Raw genomic sequence first — 16,818 nt, forward strand, 5'->3', positions numbered from 1 at the left:
CCCTGGGAAACCATATAGGTCTTGTACTTTTATACAGGTCAATTCCTTAAAACTGTCTGTATTTTTATGTGGGAAATGGTCTATGTTATATATTTATTTAGACTGCACTCAAATTTTATAAACTGCATTTCTTAGGGAATTAATTATTTTTCTAGATTTTAAAATGTAATTGCCTATATTTGTGCAAAATAGTCTCATTTAAAACAGATGATGGTTATTCTTCACTTGTCATTTCTGATGATGTACACTTGTGGTTCCTTCACCTGTTTTATTGATATCTAATGCTGTATGAATTGCCCCCTCCCAAAGAGGTAGTTTTTTTTATTTAGTTATTATTTCTACAGTTTTCTGCCTTCTACCTCATTAATGCTTGATATTTTCATTATTTCATTAATTATTTTTTTCTTTCATTTTATGTTTTATTCTTTTTTGTTTTTTAAAATTGAGCAGTTTATTTTGATTTTTCAGTTTCATTGATACAGAGATTCATTTCCATCATTTCTCCTTTGATAACTGTTTTTGCTCTATTCCATTTTTATTATTTACAAGAAATTCTCCAATTTTTGTTTTGTATTTCGACTTTGATCTAAGAATTGTTTACTAGCAAGTTTTTAAATTTCTTCAGATAGAATTTTTTATTATCTTGGTATTAATCTCTGGACTTCTCACACTACATAATTCTGTTACATTTCCTTTGTTAGGAATTGAGATTTTTACAATATTATAATACACAATTCATTTTTTTACAAATGATATATTCTCTGTAATGTAGAGTACCAAGGATAATATTTTGACACATGCATTATTTATTGCTGATGTGTATGTCAAAATATATAGTTATGTATGTTAAATGCAACACTATTAACAGTAGCTAAAATATGGAATCAACCTAGGTATCCACCAACAGATAAATGGATAAAGAAACTGGGGTGGAATGGAATATTATTCAGCCACAAATTAGAATGAAAATTGTGTTACTTGCAGCAAAATGGATGGAACTGTAGGACATTATACTAGACAAAATAAGCCAGACACAGAAACACAAGTACTGCATGTTCTTTCTCATATGTGGAAGCTCAAAAAAGCTAACTTGCATGTAGAACAGCAATTGTTAGAGGTCAGGAAAAGAAAAGGTATGGGTGGATAAAGGGGGGGATTTGATTTGATCAGTGCACATTGCATGCATGTGCTGAAATATCACATGGAACCCCATTAATATGTACAATTAATACATGGTAACATAAAATATTTTATAATATATAGTCAATCACATCACAACAAATGGAAGTCTTTTTAAAAAAATATTTATTTTTTAGGTGTAGTTGGACACAATGCCTTTATTTTATTTATTTTTATGTGGTGCTGATGATCCAACCCAGGGGCACTTAACCACTGAGCAACACTCCCAGCCCTTTTTGTATTTTATTTAATAGAGATATGGTCCCACTGAGTTGCTTAGGGCCTCACCAAGTTGTTTACAATTAATTGTCTAAATTGTTTACATTTTTAATTCCACTAAAATTTTGTTCAAACTAACTTTCTCTTACTAAATGGAAATTTCTATGTTTCTAAATACCTCTGAGAGTGCCAATATGATATGTTCCATCAGAATAATTGAAATGAAACAGACTTGAGTTCATTTTCCAACTTTGCCACTTCTCAGTTGTGTGCTCTTAACCTGTGTTTTTATCTATGAGACTGGGAAAACATTTCTCTAATTATATTGGATATATTCTCTAACCTGAAAAATGCTATAAATTATAATTATTAGCTTGCTTTTGCTTCACATTACTCATTCTTTAATGCCAGGTTCAAATGCCAGATTCTTCTAGAAAACTTTGCTGACTCCTTTCTAGCACAATTGCACTTTATCAGTAATTACCACATTTTGTTTTGTATTTTGTGTGTGTATGTGTGTGTACGCATGTGCATGTGATGGTGGAGACTGAATCCAGAAGGGCTCTACCACTGAGCCACATCTTCAATGCTTTTTATTTTTGATTTTGAGATAGGGTCTCACCAAATTGCAGAGGCTGGCCTCAAACTTGCAACCCTCCTTCCTCAGCCTCAGGAGTCACTGAGATTGGAGGTGTGTGCCTCTAACCCCAACATATCAGTTTCTCAATTTTTTAAAACAAATTTGTGAAAACATTTTCTTCTGGTCCTTTGGTGTAGCAGATGTAGTAGACTGCCTCTTTCAATATCAGTTTCAACTCTTAAAGAGTATCCTCTTGAAAGGCAGATGTTGATAAACTGAAAAGTTACATTTCTGAACTTTCTTATAGCTGAGGTTCCAGGTTTCCACCAATCAGAGGCATTTACCCAACACTTCTATTCATACCAGCATTTAACATTAGGAGAGACATTAGCATATGAAATAACCACTTTGCTGGTATAGATCTAGTCAGTATAGTGTGATTTACATCCAACAGATCTGTCCGTGGGTCTCTGATTTCTAGATCATAGGAAAGGTGATGTGATAATTCTCACACTTTTTACAATAGCTTCTTTATTTCCCTGATTTCTGGATGTGGTGTGCCCTGCAGCTCCTGTAGAGGGACAGTTAGGTTCTAGAGGTTTTTCCTAGTTCTTAGGAAATCTTGTTTCCTTAGTCCTTCTAATCATTTTGTAAGCACAAATTATCATGTATTGAACATTTCTTTTTGTTTATAATAGCCAGTGGTTTGTCTTATAGATGGATGCTTCCTATAGCCATTTCTGAATTGTTCCACATCATTAATGATAGCACATATGTAAAAAATGTCTACATATCTTAATTTTAGTATATTAAAATTTGAGTTTTCCTCTTACTTCAACTTGCATGAACCAGTTTTCCAAAAAGAATTATTTTGGTTAGATAGGATGGCCTCAACCATGACATTTACATATGTAAATCTCTGTTTTATTTAATCTTTGCTCCCTTGCTTAATCTTGACTGTCTTAATATTAGCAATGCAATAAAATCATCCTGGAGAGGATCAGAAAAATTAGAAAGTGAGTTACAAAAATGTTAAAACTTAACCAGTATTCAATAAAGGAGATAGAGGTTGAGGAAAAAATGAACAATTGGATGATAATTACCATTTTATTAGGGTCGCTCTGTCAGATGAGTTCCCACTTTTTTTTTTTTAACAAAACAACCTTTTTAAATGTTGAAAAACAGCTTGATGCAACAAGAAGCATACCTGCAGCTATGTGCCTACATTTTGAGTCATTTATGTCAATGATTAAATGGGTGGTGATCAAAATGTCAGTCTGTGCAAAAAATCTTTTGAACATCTGATGTTTTGAGCATGCATCTTCATGCTCAATTAGGCATGAAAGGGTGTGTACAAAATTTTGTTGCAAATTGCACTCAATGGCTTAAATAGCTCTTTTGAAAACTATTGCTATTTATTTAATCTAAGACTTCACCTTATATCACACCGAGGCGTTCTTAGAAATTTTCTCTCAGCATGACTGTCAGCAGTTTTGCAGGACAAGGGGAATATGCATTGATTTTCTCTGAGAGGCAGAAAAACTAATGCAAGGGTGTAGGTTAGAAAGAACAGAACTTAATGAGTTAAATCCTTTTTGAAGGAAGCTTACTTTTTATGCCTCTACAGGAACCTTAATAACTACAGGCAAATAATCTCACTTGAAATCCTTGACAAAAAGAGTGCCACAGTAGCTCAGAATGGATTGATGAGTGTGTGAAAGCCTTTTATTAGAATTCTGCAAATTGGAAGTCTTCTTTGAAGAAATCTCCCAAAGCAAGAGTTTTTCATTTGGCTGCCAGAATAGGCACAACAGCACTGGCCTCTTCAGTGTGTAATCACAGAGATACCTTTTCATAATCTGAAAGCCTTATAATAAATTTGTTTTTATCTTTGATCAATACCTTTAGACCTGATTTTGGGCCTTGCTTGATCTAATCAAGTTAGCTAGCTAAATAGAAAGCCAATTATTACTATATTCTCTTGTTTTCTGCCTCCTGTACACATCTGTTGTACTTACTTTGCTCCTAAGCAACTCACCACACAGGACTACGAAATGTGCATTAAAAATGCAGCTTCTCGGGCTGGGGTTGTACCTCAGTGGTAGAGCATTTGCCTCACATGTGTGAGACACTGGGTTCAATCCTCAGCACCACATAAAAATAAATAAATAAAGTAAAGATATTGTCTCCATCTACAACTAAAAAAAATTTAAAAATGCAGCTTCTTCCACTTAAGAAGGTTTTGGGCAGATTGCATATAATCTGTGAACTTTAGTCTTCCCTACTGTAAAAAATGGAAATAATAAAAGCATCTACATTAATGTGTTTTTTGTGGACTCAATGTCTATAAATTATCTAACACACTGATTGGCCCTGTAGTAAAAACTAATCAATAATTTCCTTCCATTTTCTATTCCTCTTTTCCATAGACATCACTGTAGTCTTTTTTTTTTGACCTTTATTTTATTTATTTTTATGTGGTGCTGAGGATCTACCCAGTGTCTCACATGTGCTAGGCAAGCACTCTACCACTGAGCTACAACCCCAGCCCATGACCCTTAATCTTTGGGGAATGTTATTGTAGGTATTTGTTGTTTGATGTAAATTTGGATGAGAAGTATCTTTGATCATAATCAGATGATTGTCTTGAACCTTGAATAAAGGAAATCAGTTACCCAAAAGATATGTGTCATCTACAAACCTCAGTGCAAAATTTTCTAAGAATGTCAGTTCTTTCACCTATTTTCAAATAAAGACAAATAATCACTATGAATGTAAATCTATAGTAATTCTCTAACCTAAAATTCATTTAATTGATATAAAATTTTAATAAGATAGGTGCAGAAGTATGTGGAGGGAACACTTGCCCTTAAATCACTTTCCCCCTTACTTTCTCTTGCAATAATTCCTGCTAAGGTTCTAAGAAATATTTATTAAAGACAGTCCACAGTTTAAAATTACCTCAGAATGCACTGCAAATTACACCTTCGACTGTAATAAAGGAGAGATTTAGTCACAAGTCACTTATCTGAAACACATTTTTATGGATTCTAAACTAATTAAATCAGAAAGTCTCATCATCTCCAGAAATCCATAGAGATAGAAAATACTTCTTCATAGACAAAGGAGTTCTTAAAATTTAAAATCAAGTTTTAAAACCTTCATCTTATCATATCAGACTCAATTGACCTGTTCAAGTCATCAAATGGAAAAGACCTAGGACTGGGACATTAGAGGCCTGGGCTCAGTCCATGGTAGTGAATTCTGTATGCCCACAGGGGCCAGCAAAATCATGTAAATGAGTGAACTCTGCCAAAAGCAAGGTCACAAGAAATGGTGGAACTTAGAGTACATTTAATGGCATGGCATTTACTTAGCTCCAGTCAATTGCTAACTTGGGGGAATATAAGTCTAGCATTTCCATGTTTCAATTTTTAAGAAAATCTGAATATCCAGATATTTATGCAAACATTCCCAATTATTATGTTTTGACAAACAGTTCAAATCTTTTTATAACTGTGTGTGGGCAAAACACATCTGCTGGAGCTATTTTTTTTTTTTTTTTGGTAATGGTGATTGAACTCAGGGGCACTTAACCTCTGAGCCACATCCCCACAAGTTTTTTAGACTTTTTATTTAGAGACAGGGTCTCACTAAGTTGCTTAGGGCCTTGCTAAACTGCTGAGGCTGACTTTGAGCTTGCACTCTTCCTGCTTCAGCCTCCTGAGCTGCTGGAGTTAGAGGCATGTATCACTGCACCCAGCTGACTATAACTCTTGATCCCATTTAATCATCAGCTAGTTGTATGATCCTGGGTGAGTCATTATAAGTTCCTTATGCCCCGATTTTCTTATTTTTTTATATGGAATAGATTAGGGGAAAGAAAATTATGGCTTGTATTGTGAATAAGGCTTTATTAGAACACAGCCACACTCAAATTTGTTTACATATGATCTATGGCTCCTTCCATGCTACAACATATTTGAATATTTGTGATAGAGGTCACATGGCCCATGAAGCCTAAAATATTTAATATCGAGCCCTTAGGTTAGATCATTGCCTCCTTATGTACCCAAAATATTACTGGAAGCAGGTGAAAGCAGAAAATTATAACGAATACACATGTGTTGACATTCCCTCTAAAAGAAAGATTATGAAAATTTGTTGTGGTAGATTGAATTATTGGTCCCAGTCATTTGATTCTTCTTTACAATTTAGGTCTGTAGTACCTTCCTTACTCTTTGATTTTGGGCTCAGGGCTCAGGCATGTCAATTAGACATTAGTAGAAGTGACATAGCACTTCTCAAAAAAGACTTATGGGTTGGTAGTCTACTCTTACATCTTTATCATCAAGAGGACATGTCTGGGCTAGTCTTTTAGAGCAGGTGTTTGGCAAATGTTTTATGAATGGGCCAAGTAATAAATATTTAAGGTTTCGTGGGTTGTGTAAATACTTCGTTCTGCTGTTATGGTATAAAAACAGTCATATACAATATATTAACAAATAGGCAGGTCTTGGATCCAATGAAACTTCAGTTACAAAAACAGGTGGTGGAGATGTGGGTTTAGCTTTCTGGTAGAGCACATGCTTAGCAAGTGCAAGGCCCTGGTTCAATTCCCAGCCCTCCTCAAACAAACAAACAAACAAACAACAACAAAGGAGATTGTAGGCTGATTTTGGTCTGCCAAGCAGTATACTGAAGGCAAAGAGACATGGAGCAGAGCTGAGGCACCCTGTCCACCCCCAGCTGAGATAGCAGACCAGCCAGCTGTGTGTTAGCTAACACACAGACATACTGAACAAGACTAGACAAGACATGTGGAAGTGCCTAGCTGAATCTCAGGTGCATGAACAATAAGTATTTACTGTTGTTTGCCACTGGTATCTTGAGGTTGTTTGTTAAACAGCTAAAGCTCTTTTAGTATTATATTATTAACTAGACATTTAAAGCAGATCAAACTCTTGTGTAAAATGTTTGACAATCTCATCCCCCAATACACACACATATAGTAACTAAGTGGCATTTGTAGATACCTTGTATCTTTGCTAATAAAAGTATCTACAATTTATAGATCACTTACTATAGGTGAAGCATTGTGTTACATACACTCCAGAACATAATCACAAATCCTCAAAACTTCCCTGTGATGTAGGTATTTTTTTATTATCTACATTTCTCAGATAAGGAAACTAAAGCTTAGCAAGTCGAATGAACTTGGCCAAGGTTGCATGGATGTGAAATATCAGAGCTGGAACTACATCTAGATATTGTAAAGCTCAAATGACCAGACACAATGTAGATATCTGAAAACTCAGATTAACACTTCCCAATTCAATGTTGTCATTTTACTTCCTTTCAGTATATATTTTTAAAAGCATCTCTTAAGTAAACAGTGTTTGGAAACATTTTGATGGAAATAAATCTCCCACTAAAACACAACCAATTAAGACATTTCCTATCTTTCAGGATGCATCTTGGGCATAAATGAAAACAGAATTGTTTTTTTACTGGGAGTCATCAATAGAAGAGCTTCTTAGCAGCTGTGCCAAAGTCCCATCCTGTCTTCTACTGTAAGTAAAATCATGGGTTAATTTCAATTTGTACTTGATAGCAGAATATAATTTCTCTGTTACACTTTAAAAATATATGGTAATGTTATATTTATATATGTGCTAATGATGCTACTTGTATATATAGAACTTGTATATTTGTGTATTTTATCTCTCAGCTAAATACAAAAAGGATCAGAAAATGTGTCCCAATTAGCCTGTTCAATCTGCCCTCAGCACACAAAACAAAACAAACAAATGACAACATGGCTGCAATTATTACGATCAAAAAATATACTAAGGAGTAATTAATTCTTTAGTCCTTAATTAGAGCAAAACTCAAATAGCAAAAATAACAAGTCTAAAACTTTGGCAAACAATATCAATATCTCAATATTTCTCTTTTTAAAACCTGGCTTCTGAAGGTGAATTTTGTTTCTGATGTGAGTGGTGGCCATATTTTTAAAATAATTTTATTAAATTCTGATCTGATTCTGTAATTTATTTGTTTGACTTTGAGAAAATCACTTAACCTCTCTGAAACTGAATTTCCTAAGCTGTAAAATCTTAAAAATGGCCATAGTACCAACATATTTACAGTTACTATGAAAGTTAAAAAGCTGCGGGATTCAAAGTGCTAGTAGAAGTCAATGTTTGGTATGTACATAAAAATTACTCATTAGTTGTTTGTTGTATTGATTCTGTTGTTGAAAATAATGGTAATCAAAGTAACTATTTAGGCCAGAGCCGGAAGGCGGCGGCGGCAGAGGCCTGCGCCGCGGAGGCGCCTTAGGGCTGTCTACCTCTGGGACACGGACCTGCATCCTGTCGCCGCAGGCGTCGGCGGAGCCACTTTCCCTTCACGCAGTCCCACACTTGCTGACTTTGTTTTCAGGATAATCCTGGCCTTATAAAATGAGTTAAGAAGTATTCCCGGAGATCCAACATGGAGGCGGGCGTGGAGAGATCAAGTCTCTGACCCCTTCAGCTGTGCGGGCATAGGGAGTCGTAAACTGTCTAAATGCTGTTTGCTCATGATCACTAGGCAATGCTGAGCTGACATGGATCTGGGGCGAACAGTCTGGGCCTCTAGGAACACACACGGAGCCCGGATCAGCTGCATTCAAGCTCCGGTTCGTCTGCTTCTCGTGACTCAGCACTAACTATCCCGCTGAAATAACTAGTCAGCCCTTCTCAATTTACAGAGGTAAAAGCCAACCGAGCCTTCATAGGCAGTGGCCACAGGATGGAAACGGGGCTTGGGAGAGACAGTCAGGACCCACCCGTTGCATTGGTCACCCGGCAAAGGGAACGAACGGTCACCATTTGCATGGGATACCACCATGGCAGAGAACTGACGTCACGGGCGGAGGAGATAACTTCATTGAAACCAGCGGCAACAGGTGTGTAATCCCCTAGCCATCCCTCTCCACACAGCGGGGAAACCTTAAGGGACCCTCCCAGCTCTCCCATAAGGGCCCCTCCCAGCTCTCCCGTGAGCGCGATAGTCAGACCGAGGAAATCAGGAGTGGCGCAGGACTCGCAGCACGGAACTCCCAGCTACCGCTCCCACCAGTGCTGACAACTGAGGTCTCTTGCACCAGCTACCGGGGGCGTGGCTACCGGAGGGCAAGCAAATTCGCTGGGGGTTCTCAGCCCCAAGCTCTACAAACTTAGGGTCTGAGGGAGGCAAACAGGGAGAGTGTGCCCAGGCGTTCATGAAAACAGGGCTCCCAGGAGCAGCAGACCTGGCATGTAGCCAGTATTGTGGTGAGCGTCACCGGTGAGCAGGGCCTGGCTTGAGGAAAAGAGGGGAAGTGACTAGACACAAGAAGAGGCCCTAGGCACTCAGGATTTTAGACCCACCCAGTCTGGGAGGAAGAGCTGCTGCACAGTGATTGGTTCCCGCCTATTGAGAGGAGAAGCTTGGCCCAGTGGGCACAGCTACACCTACTGGAAGAGAAGTTAATTGAGCTCTATGACTGCATTTATTGTTATTATTATTTTTTAATTAGGGTTTTTTTTCTTTCATTTTCATTTTTTTGTTGTTGTTCTTTAACGTTTTTTTAATGTTTTTAATTTTTTAACATTTTTATATTTTATTATTATCATTTATTTAAATTTTAATTTTCTTTTTTATTATCATTATTATTTTTTTAAATAATTTTTTTCTTTCTTTATTTTCTATTTTTTTCTCTTTTATCTTTTCATTTCTTTTCAATTTTCTTATTCCCCCCTCCTTGAATTCTACCTGCCAACACTCATTCTCTTTAGTGACTTCTTCCCTTCCCTTCTAATATCTTTCCTCCCAAGCATCAAATAAATTTATAAGAGTAAACAGTAACTCAGCAGTCAAAAAGAACAAGAAGTAACATGAGCAGCATAAAAAAGCAAGGAAGAAAAGGAGTACAAACAATGAAGGACAGCCTAAATATTCAGGAGGACCTAGAGTCATCAGAAAAATGGTCATATACAGAATTCATGGAATACCTTAGACAGATGGAATGGAAACTTAAAGAGAATACGAGACAACAAATCCAAACAGTGAAAGAACACATTGAAAATGAATTACATAAACAGATAAAAGAAGAAGTTAAGCATCTTTATCAGGAGATAGAGATTATAAAAAAAAATCAAACAATAATTCTAGAAATGAAGGAAACGATAAACCAAATTAAAAACTCAATTGAGAGTATCACTAACAGAGTGGAGCAAGTAGAAGCCAGAACGTCAGATAATGAAGACAAAATATATCATCTTGAAAAGAGTCTAGCCAACTCAGAAAGGCTGGTAAAAAATCACGAGAAAAACATCCAAGAGATATAGGATAACATAAAAAAACCAAACTTACGAGTCATCGGGATAGAGGAAGGTACAGAGATTCAAACCAAGGAAATGAGTAACCTGCTAAATGAAATAATTACAGAAAACTTTCCAGAAATAAAAAAGGAAACAGATATACAAATTGTAGATGCATACAGGACACTGAACACACAAAATCACAGTAGACCAACGTCAAGACACATTGTTATGAAGATAGCCAATATACAGAACAAAGAGAAAATATTAAAAGCTACAATAGAAAGGAGGCAGATTACATTCAGGGGCAAATCAATAAGGTTAACAACGGATTTTTCATCAGAGACGCTGAAAGCGAGAAGATCCTGGAGCAACGTATTTCAAACACTGAAAGACAATGGATGCCAACCAAGAATTCTGTATCCAGCAAAATTAAGCTTCAGGTACGACAACGAAATAAAAATCTTTCATGATAAACAAAGCTAAAATAATTTGCAGCCAGAAAACCAGCATTGCAAAGCGTCTTGAGCAAAACACTACACGAGGAAAAAATGAAAAACAACAACCAAAACCATCAGTGGGAAGTGCCTCGGTAATGACAAAGGGTGGGGGGGAAAGCTAATCATGGAGAAACAAACTAAATTAAAAAAAAAAAGATAAATAATCAAACATGGCTGTCAGTACAAACCATATATCAATAGTAACTCTAAACGTTAATGGCTTAAACTCTCCAATAAAGCGACATAGGCTGGTAACATGGATTAAAAAAACAAATCCAACAATATGTTGCCTCCAGGAGACACATCTGATTGGAAAAGACATACACAGGCTGAAGGTGAAAAGTTGGGAAAAAATATACCACGCACACGGTCCTCATAAGCAAGCAGGAGTGGCCATCCTCATATGGAATAAAATCGACTTCAAGACTAAGTTAATCAAAAAGGATAAGGAAGAACATTATATACTGTTAAAAGGAACCATTCACCAACAAGACATAACAATAATCAATATCTATGCACCAAATAATGGTGCTGCGACTTTCATGAAACAAATTCTCCTCAAGTTCAAGAATCAAATAGACCACAAAACAATAATTATGGGAGACTTCAACACACCTCTCTCACCATTGGACAGATCCTCCAAACAAAAGTTGAATAAAGAAACTATAGAACTCAATATCACAATCAATAACCTAGACTTAACTGACATATATAGAATATATCAACCATCATCAAGTGGATATACTTTTTTCTCAGTAGCACATGGATCCTTCTCAAAAATAGACCATATATTATGCCATAGGGCAACCCTCAGTAAATATAAAGGGGTGGAGATAATACCATGCATTTTATCTGATCATAATGGAATGAAACTGGAAATCAATGATAAAAGAAGGAAGGAAAAATCCTACATCACATGGAAAATGAACAATATGTTACTGAATGATCAATGGGTTACAGAAGACATAAAGGAGGAAATCAAAAAATCCTTAGAGATAAATGAAAATACAGACACAACATATTGGCATCTATGGGACAGAATGAAAGCAGTTTTAAGAGGGAAATTCATCGCCTGGAGGTCATTCCTCAAAAAAAGGAAAAACCAACAAATAAATGAGCTCACACTTCATCTCAAAGCCCTAGAAAAGGAAGAGCAAAACAACAGCAAATGTAGCACAAGGCAAGAAATAATTAAAATCAGAGCAGAAATCAACGAAATTGAAACAAAAGAAACTATTGAAAAAATTAACAAAACTAAAAGTTGGTTCTTCGAAAAAATAAATAAGATTGACATACCCTTAGCCATGCTAACGAAGAGAAGAAGAGAGAGAACTCAAATTAGTAACATACGGGATGAAAAAGGCAATATCACAACAGATGCTACAGAAATACAGAAAACAATTAGAAATTATTTTGAAAACCTGTATTCCAATAAAATAGAAGATAGTGAAGACATCGATAAATTTCTTAAGTCATATGATTTGCCCAGACTGAGTCAGGAGGATACACACAATTTAAACAGACCAGTATCAATGGATGAAATAGAAGAAGCAATCAAAAGACTACCAACCAAGAAAAGCCCAGGACCAGATGGGTATACAGCGGAGTTTTACAAAACCTTTAAAGAAGAATTAATACCAATACTTTTCAAGTTATTTCAGGAAATAGAAAAAGAGGGAGCTCTGCCAAATTCATTCTATGAGGCCAACATCACCCTGATTCCGAAACCAGACAAAGACACCTCAAAGAAAGAAAACTACAGACCAATATCTGTGATGAACCTAGATGCAAAAATCCTCAATAAAATTCTGGCGAATTGAATACAAAGGCACATCAAAAAAATTGTGCACCATGATAAAGTAGGATTCATTCCTGGGATGCAAGGATGGTTCAATATACGGAAATCAATAAATGTTATTCACCACATCAATAGACTTAAAGATTAGAACCATATGATCATCTCGATAGATGCAGAAAAAGCATTTGACAATGTACAGCATCCCTTTATGTTCAAAACTCTAGAAAAACTAGGGGTAACAGGAACTTTCCTCAACATTGGAAAAGCTATGTATGCTAAGCCTCAGGCTAGCATCATTCTGAATGGAGAAAAATTGAAGGCATTCCCTCTAAAATCTGGAACAAGACAGGGATGCCCTCTCTCACCACTTCTATTCAATATAGTTCTGGAAACACTGGCCAGAGCAATTAGACAGACGAAAGAAATTAAAGGCATAAAAATAGGAAAAGAAGAACTTAAATTATCACTATCTGCAGAAGTCATGATTCTATACCTAGAAGACCCAAAAGGGTCTAGAAAGAAACTACTAGAACTAATAAATGAATTCAGCAAAGTGGCAGGATATAAAATCAATAAGCATAAATCAAAGGCATTTCAGTATATCAGTGACAAAACTTCTGAAACGTAAATGAGGAAAAACACTCCATTCACAATATCCTCAAAAAAAAAAAAAATACTTGGGAATCAACCTAACAAAAGAGGTGAAAGATTTATACAATGAAAACTACAGAACCCTAAAACGAGAAGTAGAAGAAGATCTTAGAAGATGGAAAAATATACCCTGTTCATGGATAGGCAGAACTAACATCATCAAAATGGCGATATTACCAAAAGCTCTCTATAGGTTTAATGCAATGCCAATCAAAATCCCAATGGTATTTCTTGTAGAAATAGATAAAGCAATCATGAAATTCATATGGAAAAATAAAAGACCCAGAATAGCAAAAGCAATTCTAAGCAGGAAGTGTGAATCAGACAGTATAGCGATACCAGATTTCAAACTATATTACAGAGCAATAGTAACAAAAACAGAATGGTACTGGTACCAAAACAGGCGAGTGGACCAATGGTACAGAATAGAGGACACAGAGACTAATCCACAAAGCTACAACTATCTTATATTTGATAAAGGAGCTAAAAGCATGCAGTGGAGGAAGGATAGCATCTTCAACAAATGGTGTTGGGAAAACTGGAAATCCATATGCAACAAAATGAAACTGAATCCCCTCCTCTCCCATGCACAAAAGTCAACTCAAAGTGGATGAAGGAGCTAGAAATCAAATCAGAGACTCTGCGTCTGATAGAAGAAAAAGTTGGCTCCGATCTACATATTGTGGTGTCGGGCTCCAAATTCCTTAATAGGACACCCATAGCACAGAGTTAATAACAAGAATCAACAAATGGGACTTACTTAAACTAAAAAGTTTTTTCTCAGCAAGAGAAACAATAAGAGAGGTAAATAGGGAGCCTACATCATGGGAACAAATTTTTACTCCTCACACTTCAGATAGAGCCCTAATATCCAGAGTATACAAAGAACACAAAAAATTAAGCAATAAGAAAACAAATAACCCAATCAACAAATGGTCCAAGGACCTGAACAGACACTTCTCAGAGGAGGACATACAATCAATCAACAAGTACATGAAAAAATGCTCACCATCTCTAGCAGTCAGAGAAATGCAAATCAAAACCACCCTAAGATACCATCTCACTCCAGTAAGATTGGCAGCCATTATGAAGTCAAACAACAAGTGCTGGTGAGGATGTGGGGAAAAGTGTACTCTTATACATTGCTGGTGGGACTGCAAACTGGTGCAGCCAATTTGGAAAGCAGTATGGAGATTCCTGGGAAAGCTGGGAATGGAACCACCATTTGACCCAGCTATTGCCCTTCTCAGACTATTCCCTGAAGACCTTAAAAGAGTGTACTACAGGGATACTGCTACATCAATGTTCATAGCAGCACAATTCACAATTGCTAGACTGTGGAATCAACCCAGATCCCCTTCAATAGATGAATGGATAAAAAAAATGTGGCATTTATACACAATGGAGTATTACTCTGCAATAAAAAATGACAAAATCATGGAATTTGCAGGGAAATGGATGGCACTAGAGCAGATTATGCTTAGTAAAGCTAGCCAATCCCTAAAAAACAAATACCAAATGTCTTATTTGATATAATGAGAGCAACTAAGAACAGAGCAGGGAGGAAGATCAGGAAGAAAAGATTAACATTAAACAGAGACATGAGGTGGGAGGGAAAGCGAGAGAAAATGGAAATTGCATGGAAATGGTGGGAGACCCTCATTGTTATACAAAATTATATATAAGGGGTTGTGAGGGGAATGGGAAAATAAACAAGGAAGGAGAGAAATGAATTACAGTAAATGGGGTAGAGAGAGAAGATGGGAGGGGAGGGGAGGGGGGATAGTAGAGGATAGGAAAGGTAGCAGAATTCAACAGTTACTAATATGGCATTATGTAAAAATGTGGATGTGTAACCGATGTGATTCTGCAATCTGTATTTGGGGTAAAAATGGGAGTTCATAACCCACTTGAATCTACTGTATGAAATATGATATGTCAAGAGCTTTGTAAGGTTTTGAACAACCAATAAAGAAAAGAAAAAAAAACAAAGTAACTATTTAATCTTTATTTCTACAACATTAATTAGTACTTCAAAACATAAACAGTAATTAAATATACTATTTAGTGAATGATATATGTGGTAAGGTTGTGTATCTTATTATTTTCTCTGTGTAGAGGTTAGTAGCTATGTTTCTGTTTATATAGGACCACTGATTACAATCACAAACTCATGAACTTATTTTGCTATCAACAAAAATGTTTCTAAAGACCAATGAAAGCATATGATAGGTCATTTGATCTATCTCCCAAACAGTAAATTATCATGCCTGATATAGTACCAGGTAAGAGGAATATTTATAATGAAGCAATAAAATGATCTGCAAATCTGATTTTATAATTTTAAGATACACAAAATACTTTAAATGAAAGGTATTCATGCAGTTAATACAGTAAACCAGTTTTTATTATTTATTATCTAATGATCACATAATAGGGCTGAAGAATAGTGAAACATTTTAGAAAAAAATCCAGAACACTTTGAGCATTAAATATGAGTCTAGTCTACCACTGATTAGCTATGTGACGTTGGGCAAGTTTTTAAATTTGTAGGTTTCTGAGTTCTATAAAATGACAATCACTTTCCATTCGTTTAACAAATATTGATTATATCTGTATGAGCTATACTATGGTGAAAAGGTGGATAAAGGCATTTTATATATATTCCTTGAAAAAATTTAACATAGTGTCTCATATTTTTTTCAAGAAATTGTATTACTCCTATTGAAATATTTGCTACTAATTGAAAGTTCTTGGAAGCCTCCAGTTCTAGTTTTGTGTAGAGACTGAAATGATCTGTTTATATTAGCTAATAGTAGATCATCCCTCATTCAGTAGTGGAGACCTCTGAATCATTTCAGCACATAAAAGTGCCCATCTAAAAATATGTTGCACTGCATATACTCTTCTGTTGCCTATTCAAAGATGGAAACTCTCAGAGCACTTCAGTCAGCCATTTCATCATCTACCTTGTAAGGGCGCTTCAATATGGTACCATATCCTCTTGCTGATAATCCTTTAGTCACTATAATTTTAATGAAATGACAAGTACATTGGGTGATGAATATCATTAAGAGCATGATGATATTATTTTGTTTTAAATATATCTTCTTCCTAGCTATGCTGTTCCATTATTCTGTTTAGTAAGATTAAATACAAAGCAGTTTCTTCAAAACTGTTGCTCTTTGAGAGAATGGTATATTTGTAAATGTATGACTGATATCTGGTTAATCTATCCATATATCTATCTACACTGTATAATTAATGTATATATCATCTCCCTTTTCATCCATCATCTATCCTGATGGCATTGTGGCAAGCAAATTTAATCCAGCATGTGATTATTTGAAATCTGAAGAATAAAGGAATGTTAACTAGTTTTAAGTTGGCAAAGGGAGAGGGGTGAAAAGAGACAGCAACTTGTACAAAAGTACTGACTTTCATCATAGCTTGAGTGTTGAGTGGGAAGGGGAAGATCAGCAAAACATAAAGTTTACGGAGGTCAGAAAGGACAAAATGATGCACAGACCTGTATGGTAA

This window comes from Urocitellus parryii, chromosome X (genome assembly GCF_045843805.1).
Source record: "Urocitellus parryii isolate mUroPar1 chromosome X, mUroPar1.hap1, whole genome shotgun sequence".
Classification (NCBI taxonomy): Eukaryota; Metazoa; Chordata; class Mammalia; order Rodentia; family Sciuridae; genus Urocitellus; species Urocitellus parryii.